General features: G+C 39.9%; 1 protein-coding gene and 1 pseudogene across 8 annotated transcripts in view; one reads left to right on the plus strand and one right to left on the minus strand.

Moving 5' to 3' along the window:
- Window positions 1-14,998, minus strand: part of Tmem108 (transmembrane protein 108) — a 352,139-nt gene that overhangs the window by 107,382 nt on the left and 229,759 nt on the right. The window lies entirely within an intron of this gene.
- On the plus strand, window positions 6,853-13,113 carry LOC101562775 (annotated as a pseudogene).

The raw sequence follows: 14,998 nt of genomic DNA on the forward strand, positions 1-14,998 counted from the left end.
TCTCTCTCTCTCTCTCTCTCTCTCTCTCTCTCTCTCTCTCACACACACACACACACACACACCAAAACACTTTTTCCTCTGAAATGAGCCTGTATATTAAAATTAAAGAACACATATAGGTATGGTATCTTTCTAATATCAAAAGCAAAAATCAGCAATCATTTAAAGACTTTATTCTAGATCTGTATTAGCCAATACAGTCAACATTGGCTATGTGAATTATTTAAATTTAAGTAACTTAATGAAATACAAGCGCTCAATAGCTTCAATGACTAGCAGCTTTCATAAGACAGTGCAGATATGGTATCTGTCATTTTCAATGGTTCTATTGGGCAGCACTGCTCCAGAGGAAATGTGTTTTATGGAGTAGTCTAAGATTTTAAAATAAGTACATTTAGAGAACTCAAAGTGACATAATATCTTCCATTTGAAGAACAGAAAGAAATTATAAAACAAAGATTGTATAATGAAGCGAGAATAAATAAAGAATAGAAATACTAGTGGATATACATTTGCTGAATTAAAAATACGCCAAAGCATGGGAACAGATGTTACTAATTCAGTAATTACTGAATTAGAAAAAATGGAAGAATCAACCCAGACAAAGTGAAATGTTCTGTAAAAATTAGCAGAAAAGGAAAGATTTAAAGCATTTTTGACTTGAATATATTAGGTTATTATCATTGATTTGGGGTGATCTGAGCAACACAGGTAGCAAGTTTCTAAGACATTATAAGAAGCTATGAAAACCATGTTTTGAAAGAAGTGAAGACATCTGGTCAAATATTAGGCAGCCACTGGTGGCAACTGCCCTTGGGGCTGGGCTTCAGCATTCTTAGACATGTGTGGCTGTGACTTTTCAGCCGCTGGAACTGAAGGAAGCAATTCCTGCTCTGCAGGAAGGGAAGAAGCACGACTAAGTAGTGAGGCAGCGACAGAATGGAGTAACAAGGAGAATCTGTCACTGGTGCTTAGAAGCCAGTTTCCTTGAGAGAGGCAGGATGATGACATGGACTGGAAGCCTCAGCCGTGGCTCCGTTAATAAATTTTCTATTCTATGAACATGCTAATGCTAATTAGGACTTAGAAATCTTGGGCTCTCAACAGACTGGGGCAGTGGAGAAAAGGGCTAATTGTGGAGTGCCAAGCATCATTCCAACTCACCCACAGAGACCCGAAGAGTCTCCAGAGCTGGGCGGGGCTGGATGGAACAGGCTGTGCTCTCCAGGGGGCGGCTTGCTGCCTCTTCTAAATGGGAGCTTATGGCTTACCCGAGAAGACATCACATGGGAAGACAAGAAAGAGCAGCTAGCTGTGGGGCAAAGAGGGCGAAGCACCTCTTCTAATCCTGGAGCACTAAGCAGCTTCCGCTGGCCCAAAGGCTCCTGTCAGAATGCTCTAGAGTTGACCTGTGCAGTACATGTGGTGAGGGGCACCTGAACGCGGCCGTCCACAGCGCTACATGGAAACCCTCTGCACAGGGCTGTCCCTCCACACGGTATAGTTCTGAGATGCTGAGCCTCCTGGGTACCTGAGAGGCACCAGGTATAAGGCACATGGATTTTAATCTTCTTTTTTTAATTTTAATTTCCAAAAATAGAGAATGAAAATGCAGACATAATTTTATCTTTTTTTTGAAATTTCTTAAGTCACATTAGGAACCTGCAGTATCTCACTGCCATTATTATAAACATCAGTTATCAGCAGACAGCATTATAATTATTGAAGGTGTAAAAAATTAAGCTTCATCTGTACTGACCCTGACAGAGCTTGAGATATATTTTTGGAAGAGTTCCCTGATTTTAGTCTTTATCTGTCTCACATTCAAATAGCAGACTATAGAGAAAAGCTACTGATTATGTGAAGCTTTCTGTTTGGCCAGATTCTTTAAAAAAATAGCATTTTTCTATAATTAAACTGTAAGGAGTTAACTGTGATTAAATTGCAGACTATATGAGAAATCTGTCACTTCTCAGAATTAGCTCTGAGGATGAAACTGAAATGACAGTATAATTAAGACCTGAAATGCGGAGCTTTCTGGGCGGTGCTTGTGCAGGTTGGAACACATGGCTTTTAGTCCTCAAGTCTTTGTTCTATTTCCTGCCAACCAGTGGGTCAGAAAGATTAATATACTTTCACAACAGAATGCTGGATCATTCATCTGAGAAAGAAACAATTTGTTGTCTTTACCTTTTCTTTATTTGCATATATCCAGATGTGGATACAAACCATCAACCTTCACTAGTTACAAAAATTGTATTTAAATTTTATAATTGTACCAATGATTATATTTTTAATGTTAAAAATCCAAACGATACAGAAAAGACAGAAATTCACGTTACTTCTCCTATTTTCCTCACCAATTCTGTTGGTGGAAAAAAAAACCCCACAGCTATTCATTTATGTGTCCTTTTTAAACACTGTAAATCTATCTGTATTTTTTGGAAAAAGGTCCATGTTAAAGTTGATCAGCTTTGCTTCTTTTAACTGCTGCATAGTATTCCCTTGAATCACTTTTATTAACCCTTTCCTCCTTCCATCCACATTTTGGTTTGTCCCACTTATCACTACTACAAATAATGCTTCAATGCAATTCATTCTCTAAAAAAGGCACAGAAATGGAAAGAGTAGATGTATTCTAACATTTGTAACAAGTAGGAAAATAAAACATAAAATGACGATGATCAAATGGAAATGTACAACAGTGTAACATACGCACATTGTTCAATTAGTGCCAGACATGGGATCCCACTTTAGTACCATCTAAAATCCTTTGGTGGTCCGGATCATCTATGAATTAAAATATCAAGCTAAAGAGAGTTTTCTAAGCATATCAGAGATGAGAAATCTCTGCAAGATGACCCAGGTCATTCTGAAGGCCTAGTTCTAGGTAAGCTGGGGAGGCCTCATGAAAGGTGCCACTTAAGAATGAACTCAGGGGTGTATCTAATCTCACAGCCCCCGAAACTTCCATGTATGTACATATGAATGCCAGGGGACTGTGGTTAATGCAGATTCTGGCTGCAGGTCAGGGACAGGCCTGTGGGGCCATGTTCCGATATCGCAGGTGATAGCTACACTTCAAGTAGCAGACAGACTCCATGTTAGGTGGCCTCAGCACCTGCAGTTCACCAAGTGTCTCTGTTTTACCTTATTTGAGTGATCCAGCAACTATGAGAAATATCAGCATTCCATTTCAAAAATAAAGCAAGCGGCTCAGAGTGGCTTCTTCTAAACCACCAGGTCTAAATGGCAGAGTCAGTGTTTTAATCTAAGACATCTGACTTCTATTTCAGTATCACTGCCATTCCCCAGTAGCCCTAGACAATTTTTCTTTCTACTTCTGCCTCTTATGCATCGTGAGGTCATCTGCCTCAAGGTTAAAGTTGGAGTTAATTCATTCATTTCAAACCCTTGAGCTGATCATCTGACCTCTCTTTCCAATGCTGTGCAGCTGCTGTGGAAGAAAATATTTTTAAAGGTATTGTAGAAAGGGCTTGTGATGGTTTTGTCTGCAATGATTAGGCCTGCTACAAAAGCAATCATGTCCAGAGACCTCCCAAAGCCACTAAGTGCAGAGGTTTTCCATTGGGATGCATAATTAGAGCATACACATGAGGCAGAGCCTGGCATTCAGGCCCGCCGCTCTGGTGACAGAGTGCAGGTCCCTGTTGGTGGAAAAACCACAGCTATTCATTTATGTGTCCTTTTTAAACATTGTAAATCTATCTGTATCTTTTAGAAAATGTTCCATGTTGAAGTTGATTAGCTTTGCTCCCTTTAACTGCTAGTTAAATAAAGGACTCTTTGAGACAACAAACCACACTATGGAAGCAGATCTATTTATTCGGGGAGGAAGATACATAACTATGCCACTCAACTGAATTCTTTGCAAATATCACCTCCAATCCTAACACCAAGGCTGTGAGATACGTGATGGCACTCCTAGCTTCCAGATTAGAAAACTGAGCCTCAGATTAAGCAGCTAAAACATTGCCATACTAATGGAACAACCAGGGTTAGTGGTCTCTGATTTAGGGCTCTAATCGCTCTGCCCCTCCCTGAGACTGAGTCAGTGAGGTTAAGGGGCACAGAGACTCAAAGCTGCCCTAGGTTGGCACTGCCCTGCCCAGGGAGCAGGGATCCTGCCCTCTCCCTGGGAAATTTCTTTGAACATTTGGTTTTGGACAGTGTTGGCTGCCGTTTTTTTTTTTTTTTTAATTTAAAAAAATTATTAGGGGCTGGGGAAATGGCTCAGTAGAATAAGTGCTTCCCTGGCAAGTGCAAGGGTCTGAGTTCAATCCCCGGTTCCACAAAAAAAAAAAAAAAAAAAAATTATTGCAGAAAAGTTACAAGAAAAGCAATAATAAACTTCCGTGCCCTTTCTACAGTTTCACCAGAGGTGAGCTTTTGCCATATTTCCCTGTGCATGTGTGAAAGCACTATGTTTTCTGTTTTTTTTTTTTTTTTTTTGGCGGAACCAGGGATTGAACTCGGACCCTTGCACTTGCCAAGGAAGCGCTTATTCAACTGAGCTATCTCCCTGGCCCCCTTCCCCCGGAGTTTTCTGAACCCTATAAAGTCCCGACCTCCGAAATCTCCTTCACTCTACACTTAAAAACTAGGAATGAGGGCATTTCTTACATAACTGCAGTACAATTATGATTAGGAATTTTAAAAAATGACAAAATTATTGAGAAATAAATGACCTATATTCAATTTTCATTACTGAGAGTTGTCTCAAGAATGTCCTTCCCAGCAACGCATCTCCAGCCTGGCTCACAGCGTGCAACTGCTGTCCTGTCCTGCTGCTGGTCGCCCTTCACCCGGACAGTTCCTAAGTCAGGCTGCTGCGGTGCGTTATCATCACCACATCAAAACAAGGGGTGGCACTCAGGTTCTGGGGCCCCTCAGTGGACCCTGCCGCCAAATGAGTGACTAACAGCTGTCCTTTCTTTACCCTGTCAAATTTGTCCCCTGCTTCTGCTGACTCTGAAACATCTCAGGCCCCATCTCAGCAGGTGTTACTGGGAATAATGCTATTCCTGGCAGCTGAAGCCTTCCTGGGGGTCTTCCTCCCTGCACCCGGCTGAGCCAGACGGGTCTTTCGGCAGTACCTTCTATTGGCATCTCTTAATTTTAAAGGCATTTAGAGGGAACTATGCTCTCAACACATGCTCACCATTCCGTGTCCTTCATTAACAAACAAACAAACAAACAAACAAACAAACAAACATTATTCCAAAGTGACACTCCTTGGTTTTCTTTCGAGAGTCCTTGGTGAAGATTCAGAAGCTCTCACATCAGGGGCTACACGATTGATTTGTGGTTCATGACCTGACAATATCCTTAAGGGGTTTAAGAAAGTTAATTTAAGACTGTCTGTTAGATTAGCCTTTGGCTCATTATGGTTCCCTGGGCAATGACCTCTGGTCACGTGAGGACTGCAAATACCACATTTGAACTGAATTCCTTGTTATTTCTAATTTTTATGTTTCTGGAATTAAAACTCGCAGATTTCTATTCTCCTTAACCCTCCAGCTGCTTCACATGGCTTGTCTGAACAAATGTATGCAGGAGGAGCAAATTTTCTTTTACACCTCCTTGGCTGGCCCCACAAGAAGCAATGGTCTTATTTGCTAAAGCAACTTTTGCCATGGAAGGATTGCCAGACAAGGCCGGTAAAGTACAGGGCACCCCAAGTTTACTTTTGAGTAAACGTTGTCCAAAATTCAAATACTTCACAGGACATACTCCTATTAAATTTTTCTGAAATTTAAATTTAACTGATTGTCCTGTGTTTTATTTGGCAGTTTAGGTCTGTACCCAATGGACTACCCTTTATAGTTTCCTGGAGACTACTGCCCCTACTGACATCTAAAATAAGGATGGAGACTCAACTACCATACCATGTCTGTGGCCAGCAAGTGGACAGCTGCATGGCTGGGCCAAGGTTTGACCAACAGAACACTAAGTGAACACTAAATCTAAGCACACATAGTTTTCAGGGTGCAGCTCCATAATCTGCCATCTGTAATTTCAAAAGGCAAAATCTTTCAAAATAGAAATTTTTCTGTAATGCTCTTGGTAGCCAACACCCAACTACATGATGCTATTTATTGTCTTTATTTATCTCACTTCGTGTATATTGTTACACTTGTTGCTAGAGAAATATTTATTTTTTTGATCATAATGTGGTATTCCAGATGTTCCCCCCCAGGGTTTAGCTTTTTGCATTGATTCTTTTTTAAAATGAAAAATTCTGAATTCTGCATCTGATTTTGAGAGTTTCAAATAAAAGATTATGACAAAGTAAAAAAAAATAGGCAGAGAAGATTTGGGGACTGTATTGTGTAATGCAGTAGCCATTAACCAAATGTGGCCATATGGAACCGTTAAAATATAACTAGTGTAAGCTTTAGTATATGGTAAATACAAATATCCACTGAGTTTCATAAATTTAACATGGAAATAGAATGTGAAATGATATAATTACATGTTGAAAGAATATTATGTAGATTGGGTCAAATTAGTAAAATTAATTTCACTGGATTTTCTTATATTTCTAGTGAACAGGACAGTTCTTGAGAATATCTAAGTATAAAACACTCATCTTCCAGCTTGGAAAATGGGCAAGAAAGTGGCATGGGTTATGTGTGCAGTTAGTTGTAGAACAGAAGTTAAACGGCGTTAGTCCTGTGACTCCTTGTTCCTTTCATTTCCCCTCTGGAAGACCTAAGCCTGGAAGACCTTCACTTGGTGCTGGCAGTCTGAGATAATTCTGAGAATCTAACAAAGTACTTGACATTCTTGTTGATTAGATTAAGGAAATCAAACACTAACTTGGAACCAATGACTCATGTATGTCAGGGTATTAACGGGGAGAAGCACATAAGGGATAATCAGTTCACAAGTTCCACTCGATGCAATATTTGTAAAAAGAGTCAGAGCAGTAGATTTCATGCAGACTCTCAGGTAAGCTCTTTTATCAGCTCTCTTGGACATAGATCAGGGTTGAAAAAAATCACACCCTTTCTGGAAAAGATGTGTTCCACCTTTCTGACTGTCAGTGATGCAAGGGCCTACTGCCTTCAAGACTTCCTTTGATAAGGGTATTTAGTTAATGAAGTCCTGGCTACTAGTTCCCCAATAGGAAACAATGGAAAAGATTACTCCATCAGCACACCACTGCTTTTATATAAATTCAGAGAGAAGTCTCCAAGGGGAAGAGAATGAAGAATGTTGAGGCAGAAAACAAAGCTGTCAACTCTGTGGAATCCACTCTGAGAGTAGGAGCAGCAGTCTGAGTCAGGTCCAGCAAGATCTCACAGGCTGCCATTCTCAGGTACTGCACGTTCAGCTTTGGTCTAGATCCCATCAGTCTGGACACAAGGGTTCAGATCAAGAGAAGGAGGGAAGAAAATCAATGCTCAGCTTCAGTTTAAATCAAGACATGTCTTGGCAGGATTCAGCAGTGATCATTACAAAAGCTATGTTAAAGTGAGCAATCTCATCCTGGGCATTCTGAAACGACCACCAGCAACTTGAGATGGGTTCTACAGCGGGGGAGCTGTTAATTTGAAACTAAGGAGGTGCCTATTGAGCAGATAAATTTAAGTGTTTGTTAGCATCATTAATGTGTCTGCTCAGTCATAGACTAGCTGGGTGGGAAGTATTAGAGTGGCCAGAATTTGGCCCAAGAGATACAAGTGATTGGACTAGAATTTTGATTTGACCATGAAAATGTCAATTAACCAGTTTCTTCTTCTTCCTCCTCCTCCTCTTCCTCTTTTTTTTTTTTTTTTTTTTTTTTTTTTTTTTTTTTTCAGTACTGGGGATTGAACTCAGGGCCTTATGCTTGCCAGGCAAGTGCTTATTCTCCTGAGTTATCTCCCTGGCCCTGAACCAGCTTCTTCTGAGCCACTTTCTTCTTTAGTAAAACGGACAAGAAAAGAAGTCCTAGAAGGTTGCCTCCAGGAGCAAAAAACCTTAAGGCTCTTGAAAAGCAGTTGATAGGTCTGTTGGACCCATTTTATTTTACATTTGACTGTCAGCCTTCTCTCTTCTAGAGTACCAGTGAGCTAACAACATCTTTCCTCTCCTCCAACCTTGATTATTCACTACATGTTGCAAATGGAAGGAACAGAGCATCCTAAAATGGGGCATTCTGTATTTAACTAATTTGATAAATCAATGGGGCTAGGGAGATGGCTCAGTAGAATAAATGCTTGCCTGGCAAGCGTAAGTAAGGCCCTGAGTTCAATCTCTGGTTCCAAAAAAAAAAAAGTAAGTCAAAAATTGTCCATTTAGAAAACAAAAACAAAAACAAAAAAAAACCAAAAACCAAAAAAACCCAGTGCATGATTTGCAACTTGAATAGTATTGAAACCTACAGGCCTTCCAACACTTAGGCAGGAGACACTAGTGCAGAAGACACTCTTCAGCACTCAGGGAGAGGAGCCCTCTGAAGTAAGTACCATCTCCAGCCTCAGTCCTACTTTCAGACTGCTCTATGCAGGGCTGCAGGCAGACGTAGGGATATGTGGCCAACACCAGGAAATAAGAGCTACAATTCTCAAGTGATAGTTAAAACCCAAGGTTGCTGATGAGTGAATGAGTCTGTTAGTCCGAACAGAACTGCACCTACTTGATAGGAAAAATTACATTTGTTTTTTATTCTATTGGATAGACCACAGATAATTTTAATCCATGAGAAAATATATAAATATATTTAATTTCTTTTTCTTTTATGTCTCTTTTTAGACAGAGGTTATTAACCTAGGGTTTATGGATGGATTAAAGTGTCTCATAAACTCATTAAAATTAACAGCAAAGTTCTGTGTATGTCTAGGCTTCTATGAAGAAGTTTTTATCTGATTTTAAAGGGGGGGCTTGACCCATCCCCAAACACACACACAATGATAAATTGCTGCTATATAAGCCATGTTAGAATCCAGTACAATATTTCCCTGAAGATACTACGTAACTAGAAAATCATCCTCATCATGATTTTCAAAATGCTTGTAATATAAAACCTGTCTCAAAAATGAGTCTTGGTTAAGACTATTCATCACATAGACCCATTTAGTATGTTTACTACAACACATGACAGATGTACTGAATTATAAAATGATGTTAATATAGAATTAAATATAAATAAATAATACTACTGACACTGATACTTAAAATAAGTGATAATATTAATTATATTTAAGTATTTGTAAATACCTAAGCTGGTGCCTTTGGACAAGAGGTAAACACCTATGCAAAGAGATAAACTCAAGACTTATTTTGCTAAATGACTAGTACAACACACAAATAACATGAATAATTTATAACAAATGGGCATAGTTATGTCCAATACAAATCTTCATAATTTGGTACACTGTGTAATGATGCACTAAAAAAAAATATCTAGACAAAAAGTACTCATTTAAGGAGAGCTCTATTGCTGGACATGAGAGATTGTGGCCACTGGTTCTATAGGAAATGGAGTCTCAAGAAATTAAGGTTGTAATTCAGAGTTTAGAGAGTTATAATAATGTTCTGGAAGATGCTATGACTACATTTGAATAAATTTAGCATTTTGTATATGAATGAATGAATAAATGCAGATTGTTATACATGAAAAAATAAGATATCCTTTGAAAATAAGTTCTATTTTGCCTTTTGGCAAAAAATATTAAAGATGTTCATTTAATGATCTGCTTGTTTAATGACTGTTTGGACTTACAATTGAGGTGTGCTCTTTGGAATTTCAGCCCACTACTCGAAATTACTATCAACTCTCTAATTCAGGCCCCATCTTTTTTTTTTTTTTTTTTTTTTGTACAGCTCTGTGCATCTTGTTTATAAAGCCCCAATGCCTTTTTCCTACAATATTCTTTGTTTACACAGTACTGTAATTCTGATTATACTGTATAGTGTAATTTTATGTTGTTATACATTACAGTACTGTATGTAAGAGTTATGCAAATAAAATCCAAGTCATTCCTTCTTCAGCAACCAGTTCCTGTCATGGCCTAGTTGCAGGAACTGAAGTCAGGTGTTAAATGAGGAACATGTGGGGCTTTCTGACATCTGGGGCTGGGTGGCCCCTCCTGTGGAAACTCTCTCTTCAATACAATATGTTTAGCATCCTGGTATCTGCCTATTAAATGGCAATATTGTTCTCCAAGTCTTTATGACAACAAAAATTGATCCCCCACATTCCCAAATCCCCCTTAGAGGGAAATACCTCTACTCATTGAGAAGATCAAGTTTAACTTTTGTGGCTTTTCTTTTCTTTCTTTTTCTTTTTTCTTTTTTGCATATATTTAGTACAGGGCCTACATGGTCTCACTACAGAGACTGGACTCACAGTGATCCTCCTGGTTTCAGCCTCTGAAGCACTGGGATTATACGTGTGCACCACCACACCCAGTCTCAGTTGCATCTCAGCGTGCCCCAGGGCTGGGGCCAGCGTGACATGCCGGGGATTGAACCCTGGTTCCTGCGCCTGCCTAAGTAGGTGCTTTAGTCTGCCGAGCTACCTGGCCAACCCTTGGCTTTTTTTCTTATCAAGAAAATAAGGGAAGTGGACAAAATGCCTTTTAGGGTCCCTTCCTACTCCATTAAAGTACTTAATAACATCGTACATACATCCCTCTCTCCAAGTATAAGGCTTATTTTTATTTATCTCACAATACTGACAAATGTGGCCCTCCAAAGGAGGTAAGTTACCATAAAAAGTGCAAAACTACAGGCTATGGTCCTGACATGGCTCTGCCTGTGGTGGCTACATGGTTACTTTGTGACTCTATTCAATCATTTAGTCTTCCTGGGCTAAAATTGGATGATTCTCTGCAATAAATAGTGCAGAGTCTGTGGGATTTCCTGAACCTCAAGGAAGCTCCTAGGGACCTCCTCTCTGATTTTATAATAAACCCTTCTTTACAAAAAAAAAAAAAAAAGTGTTTTTATATGGCTAAAGAAATGCAGTGGGTCCAGTGTGCCTCTTTGGGCATCTAGGTAACATTAATCAGATGTCTAATAAAGTCAAACAAAAAGTCTTAGTGGAGGGAATATTCTGTTTGGTATTAATTGATGAGAACTACTTTAAGTGAAACGACCAAGTCAGCTGTTACCACCCCTACCTGCCTTCTTTAGTCCCAAAGAATTTACAACTTAATTTCAATGTGTTTCAGTTATGATGCTCTAGTTTTACCAAAGGCTGTTGATTAGTTACTGATCTACTCATGAGTTTACCCAGCACCTGAGGACTTGATTTTGCCTCCTTGGCTCATGCTTGGTGGGGAGCTTGGTACACAGTAGAGCTGGTGTGCGGGCCAGAGAGTGAGGTGACTAACAACAGGTCAGCATACTTCTGCTGCCTCATAACCTAAATGCAGCCTTCAAGCTTTGTCTCCTCTCACCCCTGGGAGAGGCAGAGGAGAGGAAGGGGTGTTGATGGCTCTCCTTCACAAATGAGACCCTTCCTGAAGTAGCTAAGCTGTCCCTGTGGAGCTAACTGAACCATACTGTTAATTCCTACTATTTGTTCTCTCTTGTGAGCAGCACTTAACGGACAGGAAGGTTGTCTACAATCTTCCCAAGATCTAACATCATGTAGGAAATTACTTCCAAGTGATCACGTTTGAAAGGCTGAATTTAATTTTTTGTACTGAAAAACAAAAGCCTTGTTAATGGGAATATTTGTATGTCTCATGAGAGGGTTTTGAACACAGTGTTCAGGGGTAAAAATGGTCAATGTTTTCTAATATTTCTATTTTCTAAAGGATAGAAGCATTCCAACTCCCCAGACATTTGTCTTCCCAGAGTTCTCAAACCCTGCCTATTTTCTGGTCTCCTTCCTGTTTCCTGGTTTTTATCCTTTTATAGAACACCTGGGGTCTTCTCCCTCAATAAGTGAGCTCCATGTTGCCTGCTTTACACAAGTATCCCTTTTTAGCTCCTTAGAGATAGTAAGGGGTCAAATGCAAGGAGAACATCATGAGAAGACTGGTTGGATGTTGGGAAAGGGTTTGGGACTCCAGAGCTTGGATGCTGCTTATCTAAAGTAATTAGGAGTGGTAGGAGCCAAAGAGTTACAGAGGGTAATACTCTAGGAAAGTTCAAAGATCCACACAGAGATTATACCAAAAAGATGGCTGGAGGCTTCAAAACTCCAATAATTCACCAGTAAAACTGGCCACCCTATATCAAAGAGAGTTACAGCTGAGATTATAACCTTTTTCTAGACAGAGCTACATGGTGATTTGGGAGCCTGGAGAACTGTGTGTACGTGTGGTGGGATAGTATTTTCAAAAAGGCAGTCTTATAAGAAGCAGGGAGAAAACACTAGCATCTATGACCAAAAAACCCAGGCTGCAGCTACAAGATCCTCACAGCAGCCCACCCTCCTCCTTGGTGAGGAAGAGAAACTGCAGCGGGAGCCTAGCCAGCTCTGTGTGTGTAAGTGCGAAACAGCTTCATTAACTGATGCTGTAGTGCAAGTTGCAAAGCAGTAACAACCACAAACATCAGAAAGAGAAATTAAACAAAGCTCTCTTTCATTTACAGAATGAACTTCATGAATTTGAAAAACAAATAGCAGTAGTCTCTGCAGACACCAAAGAAACAGAGGCAAATTTATCAGCAAGGTGCTGCCACTGAGAATTCCAAACTTCAATGCAGAAGCCTGGAAATTCAAATCAAATCCTTCCATACAGAAAATATAAATTTGATATAAGAATAGCTTAAGAAGATTTTAGAGAACACATGAAAAGATATAATGTATATTATGTAAAAATAAAGGCACATAAAGATAGTTTGGGGAAATAGAAAATGGTCATTTATGACTGAACTTTATGAAAAATGACATCCCACTAAAAACTAAAGACAATGAAAGAGGAACTTAGGCAAGACCTCCAAAATCCAGGTGCAAGCAGAATAACACAAACACAGGAAGATTTTTCAAAACTAAAGAATAATACTGTAACTGTAAAAGAATCTATCGTTGAAACAACTTGTTTTCTTGAAGCCAAAAAAATACACATGAAAAATTAAGAAAAGGAACAGGTGCAGTATAAGAGATATGATGTATTGTTAAGTGAACAAGCTTCAGTCAACTAGAACATGCTGTAACTGGAAAAACTACAGCTAAACTAAGAAAATCTATAGGAATGAAAAACTATAGGGCAATGTGAACAGAGACCATGCCAACCAAAATTATGTGACAGAAGATTATGAAAATATTTTGGCTTTTAAACAACCAACCATTGTATTAATGACATATTTTTTCCTCTTACAAAATCAGTTATTCATTGGTTAAAGTATTTTTCTAACCTTATAATGAAAAGCACTCAGACTACAGCAATCCTTATAAGACAATAGTGGAAGAGTCTCTGTGACTATTGCGAGTGTGCAGGCTGTATCATATTCAGAATGCTCATTTATAAAAATGCTGTGTTGATTGTCCTATGAAAATTTAGAAGAAAATAAACAAATGAATTTTCAAAACAAATAGAGGAGAAGATGCTTAGGATGCCAGCTTCCTCTGGGAAGTAGTCAGAAAACTCCTTTAATGAACCAGGACCAGTAACCTCAAGTTTCCACCCTAGTTCTATAGCCGAAAGTGACAGAGGTGGTGGAAAGGACAAAGGCTTCAGAGGAATATCTCAAATTCCAGCTCCGTCTCTGCAGAGTAGCTGTGTGGCTTTGCCCAAATCACTAATGGTCAGGGCTTTTAATTGCTTTTTCTCTAAACAAGGGCACTAAATAGGTTTCAACAGCCTTGATAGTCTTCAATTTATTAAAAAAATTTTGCTGAATGGCCACTATGTGCCATTCAGATTTTTTAAAAATGTATTTAGTACAGGGTCTATAGGTTCTCACTACGTAGATCAGACTCATAGTTATTCTCCTGTTTTCAGCCTCCTAAGTGCTGGGATTACAGGTGCGTGCTACCACGCCCAATCTCAGTCGAAACCTCAGTGTGCTCCAGGGGCAGGGCTGATATAGCATGCCAGGGATTGAGCCCCGGCTGCTACGCTCTGCCTAAGCAGGCACTTTAGTCCACTGAACCATCTGGCCAGCCCACTCAGGTACTTCGGAGATGCTGGGGATACAGTGTAATATGAAAGGCTAAGATCCCTGTCCTTATGCAGCTTCCCTCTTATTGGAGGGAGGCAGACAATAAAGCAAACTGTAGGACAGCTTACAAGATGCTCAATGTTATGGGACTAAATAGCAGAGTAAGGTAGGGTACCTCCAAAGCCAAGGTCGGACATCAGGCTTGTAGCAAACTCTCTGTCATCTTGATTTTCTTGAATGTCAGTGTTTTTAAAAAAATCTTTTATGTAAGTCTGGAATAATCTTAGCTGGCATCCCTGTATTCTAGCTTATTTCCCAGAGTAAAAGGTGAATCTTATTTTCAGCACTTGCTAAGGACCTTGTGGTAGGAGAGCTGGGTACTCAGGAGTATATATCACACTTCAACATGCTCATGCTGCGGGTCCTTTGGGACTGCTGGCTGGGGTTACTAGAGGACAAGCACTACCTAAGAGTCCATAGCCACTAGCAGCCTCAGAGATCGCTTCAGAGTTGTGCCTAGCTATTCCAATGGCAACTGATAACTTGGTATCATTGCAAAAAGGCAACTCACAAGGACTCACTAAGTGAACAACGATGCATGGGGAGATCAAATGAGCAGGGGCTAGAACACAGGCAGAAGGGTCAAGGAGACAGAACTAGGTCCACTTTGGCAAATACTCTGTTGGACACATCTCAGTGAACCCATTTATAATCTCTTTTTTTCAATTTTTTTTTATTTATTTGAGAGAGAGAGAGAGAGAGAGAGAGAGAGAGAGAGAGAGAGAGAGAGTGTGGTGTGTGTGTGTGGCCAGCTCAGCCCACCAGGGGGAGGGGCTGGCTGGCATGTGGTGCTGGGGGATTGAACCGCGGTCCCTGATGCTTTGCCAAGCTAGTTTCAAGTAGGTGCTTTAGACCACTGAGCCCT

Source organism: Octodon degus, unplaced genomic scaffold (genome assembly GCF_000260255.1).
Source record: "Octodon degus isolate 3935 unplaced genomic scaffold, OctDeg1.0 scaffold00008, whole genome shotgun sequence".
Taxonomy (NCBI): domain Eukaryota; kingdom Metazoa; phylum Chordata; class Mammalia; order Rodentia; family Octodontidae; genus Octodon; species Octodon degus.